This window comes from Canis lupus, chromosome 16, assembly GCF_048164855.1.
Source record: "Canis lupus baileyi chromosome 16, mCanLup2.hap1, whole genome shotgun sequence".
In the NCBI taxonomy this organism is placed as follows: Eukaryota; Metazoa; Chordata; class Mammalia; order Carnivora; family Canidae; genus Canis; species Canis lupus.
This window is the reverse complement of record NC_132853.1, coordinates 34,190,644-34,214,657: the sequence shown is the minus strand read 5'-3', so window position 1 is coordinate 34,214,657 and position 24,014 is coordinate 34,190,644. Positions and strand designations below refer to the sequence as shown.

The 24,014-nt window shown below is 39.7% G+C and overlaps 1 protein-coding gene and 1 non-coding gene across 8 annotated transcripts in view; one reads left to right on the top strand and one right to left on the bottom strand.

Moving 5' to 3' along the window:
- Positions 1 to 24,014, bottom strand: part of SPAG9 (sperm associated antigen 9) — a 145,930-nt gene that overhangs the window by 110,877 nt on the left and 11,039 nt on the right. The window lies entirely within an intron of this gene.
- Positions 12,183 to 12,288, top strand: LOC140607612 (U6 spliceosomal RNA). Its single transcript, XR_012009577.1, has one exon. It is a non-coding gene; the product is annotated as a U6 spliceosomal RNA (small nuclear RNA).

The following is a 24,014-nucleotide window of genomic DNA, read 5'->3' as shown; positions in this document are numbered from 1 at the left end:
CCTTCATGTACTCTGATTCAAGCTTCCCTGCAGTTCCTTCAACACTCCAAACCTTTGCACTTGCTTCCTACAGCCTAGAATTCTCTTTCTGCAGATATCCAAATGGGTTGCCCCCTCGTCACCTTAACATCTTCGTTCTAATGTCATCTTTTTCTTTTTTAAGATTTTATTTATATCAGAGAGACAGAGGAGAGAGAGTGTATGCATGGAAGCATGAACAGAGAGAGGGAGAGAGGGAGAAACAGACTCCCCGCTGAGCAAGAGCCAGATGCAGTGCTCAATCCCAAGACCCTGGGATCATGACCTGAGCCGAAGGCAGACACTTAAAGGAGCCACCAAGGCACCCCTAAATGTAACCTTCTTAATCAGATTTCCTTGTGATGATATTTAAAACTGCAATACCCCCTCTCTACTTCTCTCCCTGCTTTACTTCTCTCCAACACTCTCATCTAACATACTATACTTCTTAGTAATTTATCTTATTATCTGCCTTGCCTCACTAGAACGTAGACTTCATGAAGGCAGGAATTTTTTTTAAAGATGTATTTATTCATTTCAGAGAGAAAGAAAGAGGGTGAGCACGAGGGGGAGGGGCAAAAGGAGAGAGTCAATCTCAAGCACATTTCCTGCTGAGCACCAAACCCCACGCAGCCCCGGATCTGACGCCCATGAGATTATGACCTGAGCCAAAACCAAGAGTAGGTTGCCTAACTGACTGAGCTCCCCAGGCACCTCAGGGCAAAGATTTTTGTTTTCTTTGTTGTTGTAGTCCTAGTGCAAAGAATGATGATGGCTCAAATGTTTGGTAAACAAATGAATAAACAAATAATACTTTTGAAATAAAAAGCTGAAACCCATATAGAAAAATATGAAGTTCACACAAAAAAAATTCAGTATCACTAAATAAACCCTAATTTTAATATGAAATTTTTTTGTTCATTACTTCTTTTGCCTGTCCTGAAACTTTTCAGTCACTGCAGTGGATATAGTTTTTTGTCTGTACACATTGCCTTCCTTTCAACCTCTCCCATTTCATGTTAATTCTATTCAGTCCATACAATTCGACTGGTGAGGACTCCATCTCCCTAGGGATGGGCATATGACTTGAGCCACACAGGTCATTCTCCTCTGGGATATCTGCCAGTTACTAGATAGAAAGATACTACCTCTCGGGATCCCTGGGTGGCACAGTGGTTTGGCGCCTGCCTTTGGCCCAGGGCGCGATCCTGGAGACCTGGGATCGAGTCCCACATCGGGTTCCCGGTGCATGGAGCCTGCTTCTCCCTCTGCCTGTGTCTCTGCCTCTCTCTCTGTGTGACTATCATAAATAAATAAATTTAAAAAAAATTTTTAAAAAAGAAAGATACTACCTCTCTTCCTCTGGAATTGTATACTCTATAAGAATTTAGCAGGCTTTTAAGTTGCAGATGGACATCTTTTTCCAACACATGAAAAGAAAATGCCTAAGAAATAAAGCCAATATAAAGGAAAACAAAGAGCAAGGAGGAAGGAAATCCTAATTAAAGGTACTATTTGAGTAGTAGAACCAGTAGTTATTACAGCCAGCATCTTGTAGTCATTTTTCATTTTTCAGTTATCTAAACCAATACATTCCTATTTCATATAAGCTTGTTTGAGATGGTTTCTATTACAAGAAACTGAAAGCACCTTAATCTAGTCATCTACTTTTCCTTAAGAGCCATTTGATTTACTTATGTTATTAGATTAATGTTCTCATTATCTTTGCAAGATTGAAGCCTACAACCTCTGGAACATTGGTCCTTAATCATACAGGGGTCCACAGACCCATTTGGTAATTTGATATATCCATAAATCATGCTTCCCCAGAAAAAAACCCCACATCCAATCTGAATTCTGCCTATTTTCCTCGGGGACTCAGAGATCCCTTTTTTTTTTTTTAATATATATATATATTTTTTAATATGAGATCCCTTAATTCTTTCCACAAACTCCAGATTTAGCACCCATGCCCTATATGTTTCTATGAAAATATTCCATATTTGTGAGACTTCTAGGAAGCATCAAACATCCATTATTTACTTTTCCAGAATATTAAAGATAACTATAAGTACAAGGAGTAAAGATTATAATAAATACAAGAAAAGAGGCAAACTCAAGGCGACTAGGCCGGCTCAGTTGGTAAAGCATGTAACACCTGATTTCAGGCCCTGGAGTTCAAGCCCCACCTTGGGTTGTGGAGCCTAGTAAAATTTTAAAACAGGTGTGGGGCCAGCCTAGGTGGCTCAGGTGTGTGAGCCTGCTTCTCTCCCTCTCCCCCTGCCCTTCTTCCTTGCTCGCGCATGCACCCTCTCTCTCAAATAAGTAAAATTTTAAAAAAAATTTTTTAAAGAGGCAAACGACAAATCATTCATTCATTCATTCATTCATTCATTCATTCAAAAAATGTCAGGGGCATGTGGGTGGCTCAGTCAATTGTCTGCCTTCCACTCAGGTCATGATCCCAGGGTTCTGGGATCAAGCCCTGTAAAGGGCTCCTGCTCAGTGGGTGGGGAGCCCACTTCTCCCTCTCCCTCTGCCTGCTACTTTCCCTGCTTGTGCTCCCTGTCAAATAAACAAATTAAATATTTTTTAAAATAAAATATTTTTTTAAAGTTTACTATTTACTATATACCTAGCACATGAAACATGATTATGAGTACCACACTATCCCTGCCTTCCAAAGGTGTTCACTGGCTATAAACTGAATGCAAGCAGAAAATATAAAACTTACGTTGAAGGTCACATCAGTGGCACAGTTGGCAGAAAGGCCAACTCTTGGTTGGGCTCAGGTGGTGATGTCAGGGTCACCACATATAGCCCAGTATGGGGCTCTGAGCTCAGTGCAGAGTCTGCTTGGGATTCTCTGTCCCTCCCCTACCCCTCCCCCCTGCACTCTTGTCCTCTCTCACATTCTCTAAAATAAACCCTTAAAATAAAATAGTTATGTTGAACAGAAAAGCAGCTATAAAACAGGATGTTGAAAAATAAATAAATAAAACAGGATGTTGGTGATGTACTCTGAGTAAATTATTTCAACATTTTGCCAGGGGATATAAGAAAAGACTAAGAATTAATAAGAAAAAGTAATTATTTTTTGGCCTGCTTTAAAAATGATGCTCCCTTGACTAAGTGGACTGCTATTATCTGGGTTAAATAACTAGAAACTTTAGGCTTGTTCCGTGCTATGGGTAAAATGCTGTTTTAAAGAACATGTTTTACGGCAGCGCAGATGGCTCAGCGGTTTAGCGCCACCTTCAGCCCAGGGCATGATCCTGGAGACCCGGGATTGAGTCCTGCGTCAGGCTCCCTGCATGGAGCCTGTTTCTTCCTCTGCCTCTCTCTCTCTCTCTCTCTGTATCTCTCATGAATGAATAAATAAAACCTTAAAAAAAAAAAAAAAAAAAAACATGTTTTAAAGAACATATAGCAGGGGCATCTGGGTGGTTCAGTTGGTTGAGGGTTGGTCTGCCTTCAGCTCAGGTCCTGATTCCGGGGTCCTGGGATCAAGCCCCAAATCAGGCTCCCTGTTCACCACGGAAGTCTGCTCCCACTTCATCTGCTCCTCCCCCCTACTTGCACTTACTCTCTCTCCAACAAATAAATAAAATCTTTAAAAAAATAATAAAGAACAGGGATGCCTGAGTGGCTCAGCAGTTGAGCATCTGCCTTGGGCTTAGGGCGTGATCCCGGTATCCAGGATCGAGTCCCACATCAGGCTCCTTGCAGGGAGCCTGCTTCTCCCTCTGCCTGTGTCTCTGCCTCTCTCTCGTTCTCTCTCTGTGTCTCTCATCAATAAAAAAAATCTTAAAAAAAAAATAAAGAACATATAGCAGATGTCTAACAAGTAATACTTAAAATGATATGCTACTAAACTTCTTTTTTTTATTTTATTTTTTTTTTAATTTTTATTTATTTATGATAGTCACAGAGAGAGAGAGAGAGGCAGAGACACAGGCAGAGGGAGAAGCAGGCTCCATGCACCGGGAGCCCGATGTGGGATTCGATCCCGGGTCTCCAGGATCGCGCCCTGGGCCAAAGGCAGGCGCCAAACCGCTGCGCCACCCAGGGATCCCTTCTTTTTTTTTAATAAAGATTTTATTTATTTATTCATAGAGATGCCGGGAGAGAAAGAGAGGCAGAGACACAGGCAGAGGGAGAAGCAGGCTCCACGCAGAGAGCCTGACGTGGGACTTGATCCTCGGTCTCCAGGATCACGCCCTGGGCTGCAGGCGGCGCTAAACCACTGCGCCACCGGGGCTGTCCGCTACTAAACTTCTAACAAAAACTTTACCACTAACAGATTGGTAGTTGACAGGGGCAGGGAGTGTGGGTAGGGGAAAATGGTGAAAGTGGCCAAATGGCACCAACTTCAGTCATGAGTAAGCTCGGGAAATGTAATGTACAGCATGGTGACTACAGATAATATAACTGTACTATACATTTGAAAGTTGCTGAAATAATAGATTTTTAAAGTTCTCACCACAAAAAGAAAACAAAAACTGTAATTATGAGATATTATGTTAACTAGCCTTATTGTAGTAATCACTTTGCAATATGCACATTTGTCAAGTCATTAGGGTGTACAATTTAAATTTACAGCAATGTTAATGTATCAATTATTTCTCAATAAAGCTGGAAAAAAACAACTTTCCCACAATTATGCCTATTCAGAACTTCTGATAGGAGAAACATCATCATGAACACACAGCTTCATGTCTGCTTTGTTTCTCAGCGACCCTGTTTAACTAGAGAAGAACATGAATAATCCATAAATTTAGCAATCACTACACTACTATCTGCTAACGTCATAAGTGAGCATTACATAGACCTACCTATATGATTCACACTTTGTAACTATAACTATAACTATAATAATTACTGAGACTTTATGTCTTTATTACCTTAAGTAACTATGGCAAAAGAAAGATTTTCTTTTCCCCCAAAATGATGTGACAGTTCTTGGACTGGCAGGGCTATTTATCTGCAAATGGAAATCTCTTATTTCTGCAGTTTCCCTTCACAGGAAGGGACAGGCAATAATGAAAATATTCCAAGCCAATACATAATGCCAGGCCTTTCCCTCAAGCAAATTAAAACAGATAAACTTAGAGACTCCAAAACGAACTGCCATCTCTCATAAGAGTGTATTTTTTTTCCTTTCTTATTCTAAACAGTGGATCTTAAATTTAACTTTTGGAATCATGAACTCCTTTGAGAATCTTATGAAAATAGATTCTTTCCTCAGGAAGATAAATATATGGAACACAAAACTATGGATTCAAATTCACTGCATTTTCAAGGTCTATAAGAAATCAAGAATGATTTTCTCCCATTTATAAAACTAGTGAATGTTGATTTCTTTTAAAGTAGTCTTTTAAAATTCTCTCTGTTAGGGGATCCCTGGGTGGCTCAGCGGTTTGGCGCCTGCCTTCGGCCCAGCATGTGATCCTGGGGTCCTGAGATCAAGTTCTGCATCCGGCTCCCTGAGTGGAGCCTGCATCTCCCTCTGCCTGTGTCTCTGCCTCTCTCTCTCTCTCTCTCTCTCTCTCTCTCTGTGTCTCTCATGAATGGGTAAATAAAATCCTAAAAAAAAAAAAAAAAATTCTCTGTTCCAAAAATCCCAATTTAAATGTGTATTACATTTTGGTTTGTAAATGTACAACTGCCACCCTCACTTAAAATGCTAATGACACAACAAAAATAAATACTCTTCACTTCTGATAAGGCGTGTTAATAAATCATAAAGGGCACCATAAGCTAGGAGGATAAACACATCCTAAGGAGAGTAATCAAGAAAAAGTAACAAATGATTGAAATTTTCTAAATTATTATTTACCCAAAAAAGACTGCCAAATAAGCTAGTTTTATGCCATTGTTTTGTGAAATCCCCCTGATAATATAAATAACTCTGGCAATAGAAGTTGCTATATGGCAGAGTAACTCAGAAAACCCAAGAGTGATAAATACCAAAAACTTCAGAAAATGGCCTAATTCGGGATCCCTGGGTGGCGCAGCGGTTTGGCGCCTGCCTTTGGCCCAGGGTGCGATCCTGGAGATCCGGGATCAAATCCCACGTCAGGCTCCCAGTGCATGGAGCCTGCTTCTCCCTCTGCCTGTGTCTCTGCCTCTCTCTCTCTCACTGTGTGCCTATCATGAATAAATAAAAAATAAAAATAAAAATAAAAATAAAAATAAAAAAAAAAGAAAAAGAAAATGGCCTAATTCTAAGGTGCCTAGGTGGCTCGGTCAGTTGTGTATCTGCCTTGGGCTTGGGTGGTGATCCCGGGGTCCTGCAGTCAAGCTCTGTGTAGGGCTCCCTGTTCAGTGGGGAGTCTGCTTCTTCTTCCGTCCCTCCCCCCTACTTGTGCTCTGTCTCATGCTCATACTCTCCCCCTCTCAAATAAATTAACTTAAAAAAGAAAAGAAAGTGGCCTAGCTCTTTATGGTACATAGCAATAACATAAACATAGGAAACACTGATATAAGAATTTAAGAAAACTGGAATAGAAATAGAGAAGGTGGCATGAAATTCAATCAGATGCCAAACAAAAGAGAGCTCTTGGTAGAAAAGGTTTAGATTCTTGGCCCTAATAGAAAAGTTGATTTTTCTGGGTGAGGGTTGGGGACAGAGTATAAGGGATGTAATGAAAGCTGTTTTCCTTTTTCTATTCCCAACCCTCTCACACTACAGAGAAAATAATTAGGGAATAGGTGGCATGGGTTATATTCTTCCTAAAGGCTCACCATTTCCCTTCCCTGCTCAGAGATCCTTGGTGGGTTAGTACCACATGTGAATATTGCTGAACCTCATTACTAGTTTTGTATACTACAAACATCACTAACTCTTGTTTTACTTGGGGCTCCTGGGTGGCTAATCAGTTAACTCTTGATCTATGAGTTCAGGGTCATGGGCTCCACACTCAGCAGGGAGTTTGCATTAGATTCTCTCCCACTCCTTCTCCCTGCCCCTCTCCCCACTTGCTCATGCATGCTCTCTTGCTCTCTGAAATAAATAAATCTTTAAAAAAAAAAAAAAAAAAAGGAAAGAGGGATGCCTGGGTGGCTCAGTGGCTGAGTGCCTGCTTTTGACCCAGGGCGTGATCCTGGAGTCCCAGGATGAAGTCCTGCATCAGGCTCCCCACAGGGAGCCTGTTTCTCCCTCTGCCTGTGTCTCTGCCTCTCTCTCTGTGTGTGTCTCTCATGATTAAATAAATAAAATATTTTTTTAAAAAAAATTTTATAATAATAAAATAAATAATGGCTGTTTAGCAGAAGTGGGATTTAGGATGATTTTATCTTTCTAAAATCACCTTATCCTTAAATAGTCTAAAGTTGCTGTTGCTTTTTTAACAATATGGATTCATATATTTTATTTTATTTATTTTTGATTCATATATTTTAAAACAATAAAGGAAAGGAGGAAAATGGGATGCTTGAGTGGCTCAGGGGTTGAGCATAGGCCTTCGGCTTAGGGCATGATCCTGGAGTTCTGGATCAAGTTACGCAATGGGCTCCTTGCATGGAGCCTACTTCTCCTCTATGTCTCAGCCTCTGTCTCTCATGAATAAATAAATAAATAAAATAAAATAAAAAAAAAAGGGAGGAAAATGCACCTTACAGGCCTATCTCTCTTCAATGGCAGTGAAGAACTAAACATGAATCGTTTGCATTTCAGCTTAGAAAAGCATGGCATATTAAACATTAATATCATCATTTATCTGACCAAAAATGATTATGGGTGTTTTTCTAAATGTAATTAATCAAAATCAAACTCTGAAATGGGATACTGAGAGAGAAAAATCAGTGTGAAGAGATAATTCCCCTTGAATTTATATACAATACATGCATTATGCCATGACATTACATTAGATCTATTGAAGTTAAAAGCTAATTTATAGGAGTGGTGTATTTCAGGACTAGGATATAGAAGTGTGGATCAATTCCAAAAAGGTTCTAGAAAGACTGCAGAAAATAGATTCATTTTATAGACTTCATTCTTTCCTGTATTTTAAAGATATTTCCAGGGTACCTGGGTGGCTTAGTTGGTTAAGCTTCCAACTCCTGATTTCTTGGCTCAGGTCATGATCTCAGGTCCTGAGATCAAGCTCTGAGCCAGGGTCCTGGAGTCGGCTTAAGATTCTCTCTCTCGGGATCCCTGGGTGGTGCAGCGGTTTAGCGCCTGCCTTTGGCCCAGGGCACAATCCTGGAGACCCGGGATTGAATCCTATGTCAGGCTCCCTGCATGGAGCCTGCTTCTCCCTCTGCCTATGTCTCTGCCTCTCTCTCTCTGTCTCTCTCTGTGACTATCATAAATAAATAAAATTAAAAAAAAAAAAAAAAAGATTCTCTCTCTCTCCTCACCATCTTTCCCATCTTCCCCTGCCCACAGGCAGGAGGTGCTTGCTTGCTCTATATCTCAAAAAAAAAAAAAAAAAAAAGTATTTATAACAAGAAGATCCCAATACAACTAAATTTCCTTTTATCACCAAAATTTACATATAATACAGTATTTTTGTGCAAAGTAAATAAGGCTTGAGGCCTCACCTTAGCCAGAGACATTTGGGGGGTGGGGGGTAGTAAATGAAAGCTCATAAGAAGCCTATGGGTATTCATAACTTATTAAATGTGACTTAACTTCTTGCCAGTGGCATAACTTCATGAAGTTGGGTCACCTACCACTACATTTGGCAAATGATGGGGTTAGGACAGTACTCCTGAAACCAGTATTACACTATGTATTAACTAACTAGAATTTAAACAAAAACATGAAAAAACAACAAAAATCAAGGCAGGAGAGGCGCAGCTTTTCAAATTCCAAAAAAGCATCCAGCCCCAGGAAAATTCTGGTTACTCCACTCCAGTATAGCAATTTGTCAGATCTCTTAGGAATGTTGCTGTAGAGTACACATCTCCCCTCAACCCTCTGTGTCTTTGTCTTTATGTCTTCTCTCTTGCACATCTTTTTGTAAAAAGTGTTGAGTGGGGAGGGTAAGAACCCACGCATGGGCTTTTTTAGCATGTATGATAAAGATAAACCCTTCTTCACTAGAGTCTCTTTTCACCTCTCAATTACTAATCAGCCAACAACAACATTGACATAACTTCAGACAGAACTCTCCTGGGAGCAACCACACACTGTTTAAAAAAAAAGAAATCAGTAGACAATACAGACTTATGTCAGGATCTAAAAAGAATAAGCTTTGTGACAAAGCAAAATGGTTTCAAGTCCAGATGGCTTATAGGGGCTGTTTTGCCCCACTGTTCTGGAGAAAAACAAATGAATACTTTGAAAACGCAAGCTCCCGCAGTTTAAAAAAAAAAAAAAAAAATCCCTAGAGACTGTTCCTAATTGGGAGTAAAGATGCAACAGCCAAAAAAAGAAAAGCCCTGTATTAGTAACTTTGACTACAGTAGTTGTCTACAAAATAATACCACCAAATAAAAGTATCAATGCTAGGTATCCCCACATTTACTCTACAGGGTGGGGGAAGGAAAATATTGCATTATATTAAGTAATTATTAGTAAATTCAATTAAGTTCTGCTAAATGTAATTTGTTTTTCAATGTAGTATCTTTAAAAAATAAGAGGATGAGGATATATCATATTTTTTTCAAGATTTTAATTTATTCATTTAAGTAATCTCTACACCCACGGTGGGGCTTAAACTCATGACCCTATGATCAAAAGTCGCATGCTCAGGATGCCTGGGTGGCTCAGTGGTTGAGTGTTTGCCTTGGGCTCAGGTAGTGATCCTGGGGCCCTGGGATTGAGTACCACATGGGGCTCCCCACAGGGAACCTGCTTCTCCCTCTGTCTGTGTGTGTCTCTGCCTCTCTCTGTGTGTCTCCCATGAATAAATAAAATCTTAAAAAAAAAAAAGTCACATGCTCTTCTAACTGAGCCAGCCAGGCACCCCAAGAGGATAGACCATATAAAACAATGCCCAAAGGATAGGATTTCTCCCTCTAATCCAAAATGTGGAAATTTTTCATATACAAATGGTTCAATTTCTTCAAAACTCAATAGCAAGGAGAAAAAAATGGAGAACTCTTATAGATTAAGAGAAATTTATGAGACATTTACCAATATAAATATGCGAACCATCTTATCTGATCCTGATGGAGACAATCAACTTAGGGGTGCATGGCTGGCTCAGTTGGTAGAGCACACAGCTCTTGATGGGGGGATGGACATGAGTTCAAGCCCCACACTGGGCATAGACTTACTTTTAAAAGGGGGCAGGGAGGGCAGCCTGGGTGGCTCAGGGTTTTAGTGCCGCCTTCGGCCCAGGGCCTGATTCTGGAGACCCGGGATCAAATCCCACATGGGGCTTCCTGCATGGAGCCTGCTTCTCCCTCTGCCTGTGTCTCTGCCTCTCTCTCTCTGTGTCTCTCATGAATAACAAATAAATAAAATCTAAAAAACATTATATGTTCTCATTCATTTGGGGAATATAAATAATAGTGAAAGGGAATATAAGGGAAGGGAGAAGAAATGTGTGGGAAGTATCAGAAAGGGAGACAGAACGTAAAGACTGCTAACTCTGGGAAACGAACTAGGGGTGGTAGAAGGGGAGGAGGGCAGGGGGAGGGAGTGAATGGGTGACGGGCACTGGGGGTTATTCTGTATGTTAGTAAATTGAACACCAATAAAAATAAATTTAAAAAAAAGTCACCAAACTAAAAATAAAATAAAATAAAATTAAATTAAATTAAATTAAATTAAATTAATAAATAAATAAATAAATAAATAAAAATAAAAGGGGGCGGGAGGGATGCCTAGGTTGCTCAGTGGTTAAGTATATCTGCCTTTGGCTCAGGGCGTGATCTCTGGCTTCTGAGATCGAGTCCCACATCAGGCTCCCTGCATGGAGCCTACTTCTCCCTCTGCCTGTGTCTCTGCCTCTGTGTGTATGTGTGTCTCATGAATAATAAAATCTTTAAAAATAATAATAAATAAATAAAATAATAAAAATAATAAAAGGGGCAGGGAGGCAAACAGGTGGCCCAGTCAGTTGCACTAGTAAAAGTTAGTAACATCCCTAATACATCCCCCAGTTCCATCACAGAGCAGTCAGGTGGCCCTCCTGCCTACCCACACAGAAGATAGGGAGTTTGTTTTCTGAATAAACTCAATAAGAGAGATTCTATTTTTTTAAAAAAGATTTTATTCATTTGAGAGACAACATGTGCACAAGCAGGGAGGGAGGGGCAGAGAGAGAGGCAGATTCCCTGCTTAATCCCAAAACCCTGAGATTATGACCTGAGTCAAAGGCAGACACTTAACCGACTGGGCCACCCAGGCACCCCTCAATAAGAGAGATTCTAGATAAGGGAATACAACTAACAAATAGGTGACAAATAAAAAAAAAAAAAAAGAAGTGAAAATCTATATACCAAGCAGTAATACTGACAGCCCCTTTTCCTCACCCAGATTCTAATAACTAGGCTTATCTACCACTCCACTCCCCAAGACATTATCTTTCCTTGGCAAAACTCAATGCCTGAGCAAAAAGACCAAGATACTGAAATCTGGGTTCCCAATAGGCAATAAACTGCTTCCAGGCATACAAAGCTTCTGGCCCTCCTTTTTTTAGTGCCTCACACTTGAAACATGAAGAGATAATTAAGGGTTATCAGGCACTTGAAGCTCCAACATGAAAAAGAGAGACCAAAACTACCAGAAAAAAAAATGGGACTCTGAGGAAACAGACAAAACAGGAACAAATGAAAACTATAATTAATACTCAGAGACCAAAGAAAAGTCATTGCATCCATGAAACCGGAACACTATGCTATTTTTAGAAAGAGGTGGGGGTAGGGAAGAGCAAGAAGAAGGAAGACCTCTCGGAAATTATAAAAGTATGAACTGAAGAATATAACACTTATCCTATCTTTCTTGTACAAACTATACCTTAGGGTAATCAAACAGTTGATGAGGGAAAAGTTCTTTTCTATAAGAAAATTAGGTAAAAAATGAAGGAATAACTGAGTTAGAATAGCACCATTTCCCAATCCTTAATGAAATAATAGGGAATATCTAGTCACCGTTCAGATTTTCCTGGCTGTCTCGTAAATGTTTATAGCTAGGATCCAAATAAAGTCCCTGTGTTACATTTGGATGATAGATCTCTTAGGTCTCCTTTAAAATACAGATTCCCATGTTAGTTTCAACAGCACATATATTAAAATCAGAACATACAGAGAAGATTAGCATGGCCCCTGCACAAGAATGATACACAAATTTGTGAAATAATAGATTCACCCTTTGGCCCAGGGTGTGATCCCGGAGTCCCTGGATGGAGTTCCGCATCAGGCTCCCTGCATGGGGCCTCCTTATTCCTCTGCCTGTGTCTCTGCCTCTCTTTCTGTCTTTCATGAATAAATAAATTAAATCTTTAAAAAAATAAAATAAAATAAAAAATTAAAATAAAACATTAAGAATGATCTGTTACAACCACTGATGATCATAAGGGAATACTATAAACCATTGTAAAGCATAATTTAGATCTATCCAGACAGACCCAGTTTGTTGCCAGTTATGAGGACATAAAACTGAACTGAACAGGCAATTCACAGAAAAGGCAAGTAGATCATCAAAATGTAAGAAAATGTGCTCAACCACACTAGTGATCTGAGAAAAGCAAATTAAAATAAAAGGCTGTTTCACAAATATCAGATTAAAAACTAAAGCCCAAAAAGTCTGAGAGTGTCAAGTGCTGGCAAACAAACATACAGGGAGGGGTGCCTGGGTGGCTCAGTTGGTTCAGCATCTGCCTTCCTCTCAGGTCATGATCTCAGAGTCCTGGCATCTAGACCTACGTGGGGGGGGGGGGGGGTTGTCCCTGCTCAGCAGGCAGTCTGCTTGTCCCTTTCCCTCTGCTCCTCCCCGCCAACCTAGCTTGTACTCGCTTTCTTTCTCTCTCTCAAAATAAATAATTTAAAAAATGAGGTTTCTCTAACAGGCAGGATTCTAGAAGTATTTCTATAATGCTTTGGTTCCGTTTTGTTTTTCACAAAGAGCATGTATTTTATCTATAAATAGGTAAAGTAAGTAAATATAAACAAATAAAACCTTTAGATAATAACCAAAAAGTGCTATACATATGAATTTTACTCACACACAAAGAATTTTACTTACTGCCCAAACTATCATCCATAATTGTATAAATGTAATAGAACATGATCATTTTAGGGGTGCCTGGGTGGCTCAGTGGTTAAATGCATCTGCCCTCAGCCCAGGGCGTGATCTCAGAGTCCCGGGATCGAGTCCCATATCGGGCTCCCTGCATGGAGCCTGCTTCTCCCTCTGCCTATGTCTCTGCCTCTCTCTCTGTGTGTCTCTCATGAATAAATAAAATCTTAAAAAAAAAAAAATCAGTGAGGGGAACCCAAGTGGCTCAGTCAGTTAAGCATTTGACTTCAGCTGGTCATGATATCAGGGTCCTGGGATCAAGCCCCCTGTTGGGCTCCCAACTCAGTTGGGAGTCTGATTCTCCCTCTCCTTTTCCTGTCCTTCTCTCTCTGCCCCTCTCTCCAGTCATGCTCTCTCTCCCTCTTGCGTGCTCTTACATAAATAAATAAATAAATAAATAAATAAATAAATAAATAAATAAATAAATAAATAAATAAAATCTTAAACCAAACAGTAGATCATCTTTTCTTTCCAGTTATTTTCTGTGGGTTTTTTTTTTCCGTGTCTAATGGGAATTCGCAAACATGCATCAATGGTGGAGAGAGGGATCCCTGGGTGGCTCAGCGGTTTAGCGCCTGCCTTCGGCCAGGGCATGATCCTGGAGTCCTGAGATGGAGTCCCACATTGGGCTCCCTGCATGGAACCTGCTTCTCCATCTGCCTATGTCTCTGCCTCTCTCTCTCTGTCTCTCATGAATAAATAAAATCTTAAAAAAAATAGAACAGTAAAATAAACTGCTAAATATTATCACCTAATTTCAACAATTATCAGCACATGGCACATACTGTTTTGTCTGTACTCTTCCTTTTTCCCCTCAACAAACCTCAGCATCACAGGATTTCACTACAAATACTTTAGTATGAATTAAAGATACATTTTATTGCTTTGATTGAAGATCATCAATGGCTACTTAAGTGTAGACTTCTAAACTCTACCTTGGCCCATAAAGCCCAGTGAGTGAGCAGCTCCTCCATGATTCTACTACTTTATTCCCTCTTTTTCCTCGACACTGGCTGACTCCTTAATTAAAACTTTTTCCTACCTTAAATTCTCATTTCCTTTGCCTAGAATACTCTCCTTTGATGGTCTCCTCCTCATTCTTCATTTCATAACTGAAATGTTATGTCCCCCGTGACCTTCCCTGACCATCCTACCAAGGAGGGGATACAGTCATTATTTTAGCTTTTCACATGTAATTTTTAATGTTTAGGTACACACATACACCTTTTTAAAGAATTTTTACACTACCAAACTTGTTATAAAATTAGACTTCTGTCTGGTTATTTCCAAACGTTAAAACAAACAAACAAAACCACACACTCCAACCTAAAAAGATAGCTGAATAGCACTGGCTTATCTAATTACAGGAAAAGCACTTAACAAAATTCAGCATCTCTTCGTAATGAAAACACTCTACAAACAACAGAAAGGAACTCCCTCAAATCCTCACAACTACATCATATTTAATAGGTAAAGACTGCATGCTTTCCTCATAAGATCAGAAACAAGACAAAAACTTTACTCTTGCCATTTCTATTCAATATTGTACCAGGAGGTTCTAGTTAGGGCAATTAGTCAAGAAAATTAAATAAAAGGCATGCAGGCAGTGGGGAAATAAGTAAAACTACCTCTATTTGCAGACAACACGATAATGTATATATAAAAAAGTCTTCAAGAATCCACACACAGGGACATCTGGGTGGCTCAGTGGTTGAGTGTCTGCCATCAGCTCAGGGCATGATCCTAGAGTCCTGGGATCGAGTCCCAAATTGAGCTCCCTGCATGGAGCCTGCTTCTCCTTCTGACTATGTCTCTGCCTCTCTCTCTCTCTCTCTGTCTCTCATGAATAAGTAAATAAAATCTTAAAAAGCAAACAAACAAACAAACAAACAAAAAAAGAATCCACAAACGGGGACACCTGGTGCCTGCCTTTGGCTCAGGGCATAATCCTGGGATCCGGGATTGAGTCCTGCATCGGGCTCCCTGCAGGGAGCCTGCTTCTCCCTCTGCCTGAATCTCTGCCTCTCTCTCTCTCTCTCTCTCTCTCTCTGTCTGTCTCTCATGAATGAATGAATGAATGAATGAATGAATGAATATTGTTTTGAAATCCACACACAAAAAATCTATTAGAATATGGGGTGCCTGGGTGGCTCAGATGGTTAAGCATCTGCCTTCAGCTCAAGTCATGATCCCAGGGTCCTAGATCAAGCCCTGAATCAAGATCCTTGCTCAGCGAGGAACCTGCTTCTCCCTTTCCCTCTGCCTGCCACTCCTCCTGCTTGTGCTGTGTCAAATAAATAAATAAAATATATATTTTTTAAATCTATTGGAATATGTAAGTTCAGCAAGATACAAGATCAATATACAAAAATCAATTGTATTTCTAAACACTTGCAATGATAAGAAAATGAAATTAAGGGGTGCCTGTCTGACTTAGTCCATAGAGCATACTATTCTTGATCTTGAGGTCATGACTTCAAGTCCCACATGGCGGGTAGAGTTTACTCCAAGAATAATTAATTAGGAACACCTCGGTGGTTTGGTGAATTGAGCATCCAACTCTTGATTTTGGCTCAGATCATCATCTTGGGGGCCCTGGGATTGAGCCCCATGTCAGGCTCTGCACTTGGAGGGGAATCTACTTTTCCCCTTCTTCTTCTCTCTTTGCTCTCCTGTTCATACACTTGGGCATACACATACCCTCCCTCTCTCTCTCTAAAATAAATAAATAAATAAATCTTTTTTAAATACAAAGATATTTATTTATTTATTTATTTATTTAATTTATTTGAGGCACACAGAGAGAGAGAGAAAGAGAGAGAGAGAAAGGGAGAGAGAGAGAGAGAGGCAGAGACACAAGCAGAGGGAGAAGCAGGCTCCATGCAGGGAGCCTGACATGGGACTCCATTCCGGGTCTCCAGGATCACGCCCTGGGCTTAAGGCGGCACTAAACCGCTGAGCCACCGAGGTTGCCCAAGAACTTATTTTTTAAATGAAATTAAGGAAACATCTCCATTTACAAAAGCATCAAAGAAGAACTAAATGCCTAGAAGTGAATTTAACAAAAGAAACGTAAAACTTTTACCCTGACAACAAAACACTGTTGAAAGAAACTAAAAATCCAAATAAATAGAAAGCATCATGTTCACGGATCAGGAGATCTAATATTGGTAAGATGGCAATACACCCCAAATTGATCTACAAATTCAATAAAATCCCTATGAAAACCCAAGCTAGCTTCTTTGCAGAAATTGACAAAGTGATCCTAAAACTCTCATGGAAATTTGATGGGCCCAGAATGACCAAAATAATCTTTAAAAAGAACAAAGTTGGAGGACATATTTCTCAATTTCAAAATTTATTACAAAAAGACAGTAGTCACAACAGGATAGTGCTAGCTTAAGGACAGATGTATAGATCAATGAAATAGAACTGAGAGTCCATGAACGCCTGGGTGGCTCAGAGGTTAAGCATCTGCCTTCATCTCGGGGCGTGATCCTGGAGTCCCGGGATCAAGTCCCACATTGGGCTCCCCGCATGGAGCCTGCTTCTCCCTCTGTCTGTGTCCCTGCCTCTCTCTCTCTATGTGTGTCTCTCATGAATAAATAAATAAAATCTTAAAAAAAAAAAGCCCTCAGATTTATAATCAATTATATTTCAACAAGGGTATCAAGATAATTCCTGAGAAAAGAATGGTCTCATCAACAAATGCTACTGGGACTGGATATCCACATGCAAAGGAATGGATTTGGACTCCATATAAAAAAATAACTCAAAATAGATCAAACACCTAAGTTTAAGAGTGTTAAAACTACAAAACTCTTAGAAGAAAACATAAGTGAAATTTTTGTAACATCTATCTAGGCAATGGTTTCTTCTACATACACAAAGAGTACAGGCAATAAAAGAAACAGATAAAACTCCATTTCATCAAAAGTAAAAACTTTTATGTTTCAAAGGACATTATCAAGAAAGTAAAAAGAAGGGTACCTGGTTGGTTCAGTCAGTAGTGCATGTGTGTGTGTGGCTCTTGATTCTGGGGTCGTGAGTTTGAATCTCACATTGGATGTGAAAACTACTTAAATAAATTTTAAAAAAATTTTATAGTAAAAAGATAACACATAGAATGGGAGAAAATATTAGCAAGCCATTTATTGATAAGAGGCTTATATATACACATAATGGAATACTATACAGCCTTAAAAAAGAGTGAAATTAGGATATATGTTACAAATGGATGAGCCCTAAAAACATGCTAAGTGAAACAAGTCAAACACAAGAGGGTAAATGTCATGATTCCATTTATATGAGGTACCTAGAGTAGTCAAATTCATAAGGACAGGGGCACCTGGGTGACTCAGTCTGTTAAGCATCTGCGTTCAGCTCAGGTCATGATCACAGGGTTGGGTTCCCTGCTCAGTGGGGAGTCTGCTTCTCCTTCTACCTCTGCCTACCATTCTGCCTACTTGTGTGCTCACTCCCTCTGTCAAATAAGTAAAATCTTTAAATTCATAAAGACAGAAAATAGAATGATGGGTTTTCAGAGGATAGGAGAAGGGAGAAATGGGAGTTACTGTTTCATGGGTATGGAGTTTCAATTTGAGATGGTGAAACAGTTCTGGAGATGAAAAGAGGTGGTGGTTGCATGACAAGGCAAATATACTTAACACCACTGAATTATGCAGTTAAAAATGGTTAAAATGATAAATTTTATGCTATGTATATATTTTTTGAAGATTGTATTTATTTGAGAGAGAAAGAGAGAAAAAAAAAGTGAAAGGGAGAGGGACAACGAGCAGGAAGAGGGGCAGAGGAAGAAGCAGACTTCCTGCTAAGCTGGGAGGCCGACTTCAAGGCTGGATCCCAGGCCCCTGAGATCATGATATGAGTCAAAGGCAGATCAACCACCTGAGCCACCCAGGCATTCTAATGCTATGAATATTTTACCACAACAAAAATTTTAAGGGAAAAAATATGTGTTGACAATTATATAAAGTGAAATTTTCACAGGGAGAAAAAAATCAACTCAATCTAATTAAATAAATGTGGTCTATTAGAGGAATGAAAATTTTCAAGGTCAATATTAATACTATCAGTTGACTAGTATCACTAAGAAATGAAGTAATCTTCATAACTATTTTTAAGAAAAACTGAAGCACAAAAATATTTATATAACATCGTTTAAATTAAAAGTATTTCTAGGGACGCCTGGGTGGCTCAGCAATTGAACATCTACCTTCAGCTCAGGGCATGATCCCAGGATCTGAGATCGAGTCCCACATCTCTGCGAGTCCCACCATTCTCCCTCTACCTATGTCTCTGCCTCTCTCTCTGTCTCTCATGAATAAATAAAAATAAAATCTTAAAAAAAAGAACACATGGAAAACTAAGTAATATTAAGTAATATTTATTACTTAAATATTTTGGAAAAATAAATGTCATTGTTTTTGTAGTTTGCTGAATATGTCACACACTTTCAAACTCTTCATACTTTGGATTTGTGACACATAAGGTAGTTAAATGCCACCCCATCTCTATGGAGTTATCCCTCTGGTTTTAGGTTTTAAGCACCTTGAATATACAGTACTTGTCTAAAATGCTTATCTAAGGCTGCCCTAGTTATTTACATTAGCCTTCCCCACTAGACTATGATCTCCTCAATAGCAAGACCTTGGACTAATCGTTTTCATACCCCTGGTCCAGGCACAAAGTGTTAAACTAACATCTGTTTTATAAGGCAGCCCCAGTGGCGCAGCGGTTTAGCACCGCCTGCAGCCCGGGGCGTGATCCTGGAGACCCTGGATCGGGTCCCACGTCAGGCTCCTGCATGGAGCCTGCTTTGTGTCTCTGCCTCTCTCTCTCTCTCTGCATCTCTACGAATAAATAAATAAAATCTTAAAAAAAAAAAAACATCTGTTTTATAAACAAATGAGATGGATAGATAGGTGGATATAAGAAATATTAATAACATTTAGTACTGATTAACCAAATGCCTGAAGCTTTGAAAAGCTCATTCTTCTGGTATAATTCTCACAAGAATCCTATAAGGTTGTTACTACTATTATCCCTATTTACAACTAAGAAATTAAGGTTTGGCATTAAGAAACCTGTCCATGGGACGCCTGGGTGGCTCAGCGGTTGAGCGTCTGCCTTTGGCCCGGGGCATGATCCTGGAGTCCCAGGATCGAGTCCCACATCGGGTTCCCTGCATGGAGCCTGCTTCTCGTCTGCCTGTGTCTCTGGCTCTCTATCTCTCATGAACAAATAAATAAAATCTTAAAAAAAGAAAAGAAACCTGTCCATGATTTCACAAGTAGGAAGTAATACAGCTAGGATGTGAACTAAGGCATTCTGATCCTTTGCCCTTGGCCACTACACTGTACCACTTTTTATAATTTTCAGTAGCCTACTTCAGAGACTCCTGCCATTTGTTATATATAAGAACATATCTCTAGTAGAAACTCTCTTAATTTTGCTGTTTATAACCTGTTGAGGGCTAAGAAACTATTTTATTCAAAATAAAGATATTAAACGGGTGCCTGGGTGGCTCAATCAGTTAAGCCCCTGCATTCAGGTCATGATCTCAGGGTCCTGGGATCAAGCCCCTGGTCAGGTTCTGCACTTAGCAGAGAGTCTGCTTCTCTCTCTCCCTCTGTGATCTCTCTCACTCTTGCTCTCTCAAATAAATAAAACCTTTAAAAAAAAAAAAAAAAAAACCTGTTTCAATAAAATAAAATAAGGATACTATGAGGGCACCTGGGTAGTTCAGTTGGTCAGGCACCCAACTCTTGATTTTGGCTCAGGTCATGATCTCAGAGTCTAAAACTGAGCCCTGCATCAGGCTGCATGCTGGGTATGGAACCTGCTTAGGATTCTCTCTCTCACTCTCCATCTCCATCTCACCCAACTCCCACTTACATGTGTGCACTCTTTCTCTCATAAAATAAAGATACTATAAAAAATAAATTTTAAAAATAAAAAAAAATTTTCAAGAATAAAATAAGGTTACTATGAATATACTTTGCCTTTTTTTTTAATTTTTATTTATTTATGATAGTCACAGAGAGAGAGAGAGAGAGAGAGAGAGGCAGAGACACAGGCAGAGGGAGAAGCAGGCTCCATGCACCGGGAGCCCGATGTGGGATTCGATCCCGGGTCTCCAGGATCGCGCCCTGGGCCAAAGGCAGGCGCCAAACCGCTGCGCCACCCAGGGATCCCCTATACTTTGCCTTTAAATGTTTATTCAGCAGGCCAACATCATGAACTTTAGTACACAAACTTTGAGACATTCATCCTAGCTATTCAGAAATCTTTCCTCACTTCCTGGCCCTCTGCAAGCTTAGAGCTGGTTAATACTGAGCAAATTACTGGATGAATTCCTAACCCAGCATAAAAGTTATTTTGTAAAGAGTTAAAACTGGGGCAGCCTGGGTTGCTCAGCGGTTGGGGCGCCTGTCTTCGGCCCAGGGCGTGATCCTGGAGACCTAGGATCAAGTCCCGCATCGGGCTCCCAGCATGGAACCTGCTTCTCCCTCTGCCTGTGTCTCTGTCTCTCTCTCTCTCTCTCTTTATGTCTATCATGAATAAATAAATAAAATCTTTAAAAAAAAATAAAAATAAAAAAATAAAGAGTTAAAACTGAACAGAGCCACAAATAAGTGGGTAATTTCTGTCAAATGTTTCCCAAATCACATTAAACAAGTTCAAGCAGACTATTTTCATAGTAGAACCATGGACAATAGCCTTTTTTTAAAAAAGTTACCCTTCTGGTTTTACAAAAGCCTGTTGATTTGATTCCACACTTCTGTACAACCTGTTTAACTTTTTAAAAGATATTTGTTTTGGGGGCAACCCAGGTGGCTCAGCAGTTTAGTGCCGCCTTCGGCCCAGGGTGTGATCCTGGAGACCCGGGATCGAGTCCTGCGTCAGACTCCCTGCATGGAGCCTGCTTCTCCCTCTGCCTATGTCTCTCTCTCTCTCTGTGTGTCTATCATGAATAAATAAATAAATAAATAAAACCAATAAATAAATAAATAAATAAATAAACAAACAAATAAACAAATAAATAAATAAATCCTTTAAAAATAAAAAAAATAAAAGATATTTGTTTTTGAATAGGTAGCAAAAGGGGGGCTAGGGCAACAAGTAACTTAAAGGAAAATTCAAATTAAGGATTTGATAATTGAAATTAGAAATTGTACTTATATCATAATAGGCTAGCAGAGGCTTTTAACCAATATATTTTCAATGCCCCAGAAATAAAATACTTTGTTCTTCAGAATGAACTTTTCTTCAAAAATAAATGTTGGGGCACCACGGTAGCTCAGTCAGTTAAGTGACTGTCTTCGGCTTAGGTCATGATCCTGGGGTCCTGGGATCGAGCCCCATTTTGGGCTCCCCACTCAGCAGGAGTTAGCTTCTCCCTCTTCCCTCTGCCCCTCCTCATACTCATTTCTCTCTCACACTCACATGCGCATGCCCTCTCTCTCTCAAATAATAAATAAATCTAAATAAATTCTGAATAAAATCTTAGGGAAAAAAACAAATGTCTATCAAAAGATACTAAGCAAATTGCTAAAATTAAGTTTGGGCACTTAACCTCATTTGTGTGGAAATTTTATTCAAACAAACTTATTTCTCAAGCAGCAACTCAAATCTAAAATTAAAATACAAAAGAAAGCCACATTAAGTTTAAAATAATCAGGGGTGCCTGGGTGGCTCAGCGGTTGAGCATCTCTGCCTTTGGCTCAGGGCATGATCCCGCAGTCCTGGGATAGGGTCTCACATCAGGCTCCCTGCAGGGAGCCTGCTTCTCCCTCTGCCTATGTCTCTGCCTCTCTCTCTCTCTCTCTCTCTGTCTTTCATGAATAAATAAAAATCTTTTATAAAATAAAAATAAAATTTTGGGGGGATCCCTGGGTGGCGCAGCGGTTTGGCGCCTGCCTTTGGCCCAGGGCGCGATCCTGGAGACCCGGGATCGAATCCCACGTCGGGCTCCCGGTGCATGGAGCCTGCTTCTCCCTCTGCCTATGTCTCTGCCTCTCTCTCTCTCTCTCTCTCTCTCTCTGTGTGACTATCATAAATAAATAAAAATTAAAAAAAAAATTTTTTTAAGTTTAAAATAATCAGAGAATCGTGGTGCTAACATGACTTTTAAAATCACCTAGGTACCTTCCAAAACCAAACCAAACCAAACCAAAGAAAAAATATAAAAACAGGGATCCCTGGATGGCTCAGTGGTTAAGCATCTGCCTTTGGCCCAGGGTGTGATCCTGGAGTCCCGGGTTCAAGTCCCACGTCGGGCTCCCTGCATGGAGCCTGCTTCTCTCTCTGCCTATGTCTCTGCCTCTGTCTCTGTGTCTCTCATGAATAAATAAATAAAATCTTAAAAAAAAAAGATAAAAAAATAAAAAACAATAATACATTTTTAAAAATAAAAAATAAAAAAAGGGACGCTTGGGTTGCTCAGCAGTTGGGTGTCTGCCTTCTGGCTCAGGGCATGATCCTGGAGTCTGGGGATTGGGTCCCGCATGGGGCTCCCTGCACGGAGCCTGCTGCTCCCTCTGCCTGTGTCTCTGCCTCTCTCTGTGTGTCTCTCTCATGAATAAATAAATAAAATCTTTAAAAAAAAAAAAAAGAAAGTAAAAAAAGATCACCTAGCCCAACCTTTGCAAATGCAGAAATAATGCCTATGATCTTAATATTTCAATTTAAACATGTAAGTAGTTCTAGAATATCTACTATGTAGAAGACAGTGTAGGTAAATCATTTGCAATAACTACCCTCAGAAGTGGTTTTGTCTTGTTTTTTTTTTTTTTTATGTACAAAAGTCAAAAGACCTATTGAAGAATTTTTTGGAAGTTTTAGCATAACTTGGCACCATTGGTAAGGACAAATAACTTGAATGCACAAAAGAGAACTTTAAATACTTAGGCTTAGCAATTTGACCTTTAGCATATTCATCCATCCCTCCAACTAAATAACAAATATCTATTAAATAGCTACTGCATCCTAGTAGTTTAGTAGGGGAATTAAAGCCATGGATCAGTTTGCTAAAACATTGGAAGTGTTACGTGAGGGGGAGGGAGAGTATGCTGTGGGACAATATAAGATGGGCATAATCCATCCTTGGGTGTTCATAAAAGGCATTCCAGAATTGAAACCCAAAAGATGCATACTGTTAGCCAGGCAACAGAAGAGAAACAGTACCAAGCAAAGAGGCAGTTTTTAAGAAGGCCAGGAGAGAAAATACTTTGTGCAAAACAAACTCCAAGTCTCCAAGGGTTCAGTATGATGGCTCAAAAAGGAAAGGATAGGTGGTAAGGTAAGGAGCAGCCAGATCACAACACTTTGTATCTTAGGAACTTTAGACAGAGCCACTAAAGGCTTTTAAGTATGGAAAGATTGGATCACACTTCCATTTTGGAGAAATCTAGGTACAGTATGATGGGCAGTTTATAGGTTGGCAATACTGGAAGCAGACAGATCAGTCATGGGACAGTTTCAGTTGTCCATTCATTTATTCAGAAATATTCATTGGATACTTCCTTTGTGCCAGATACCAGAAAACAGTGTGAATGACACAAAATCCCACCTCTATGGAGTTTGGATTTGGCCCAAGAGATGTTGGCAGTCTGTACTGTGCAGTGGAAATGGTTTTGGAAGAAGTAGAGATTCCAAAAATATTTAAAGTTGGAAAAAAACAAATAAAATAATAAGAAGAAATATTTAAAAGTTGGAAACAAAAGAAGGTAGCAATGAGAATGAAGAGAGAAGAGCTGGGGTGCCTGGGTAGCTC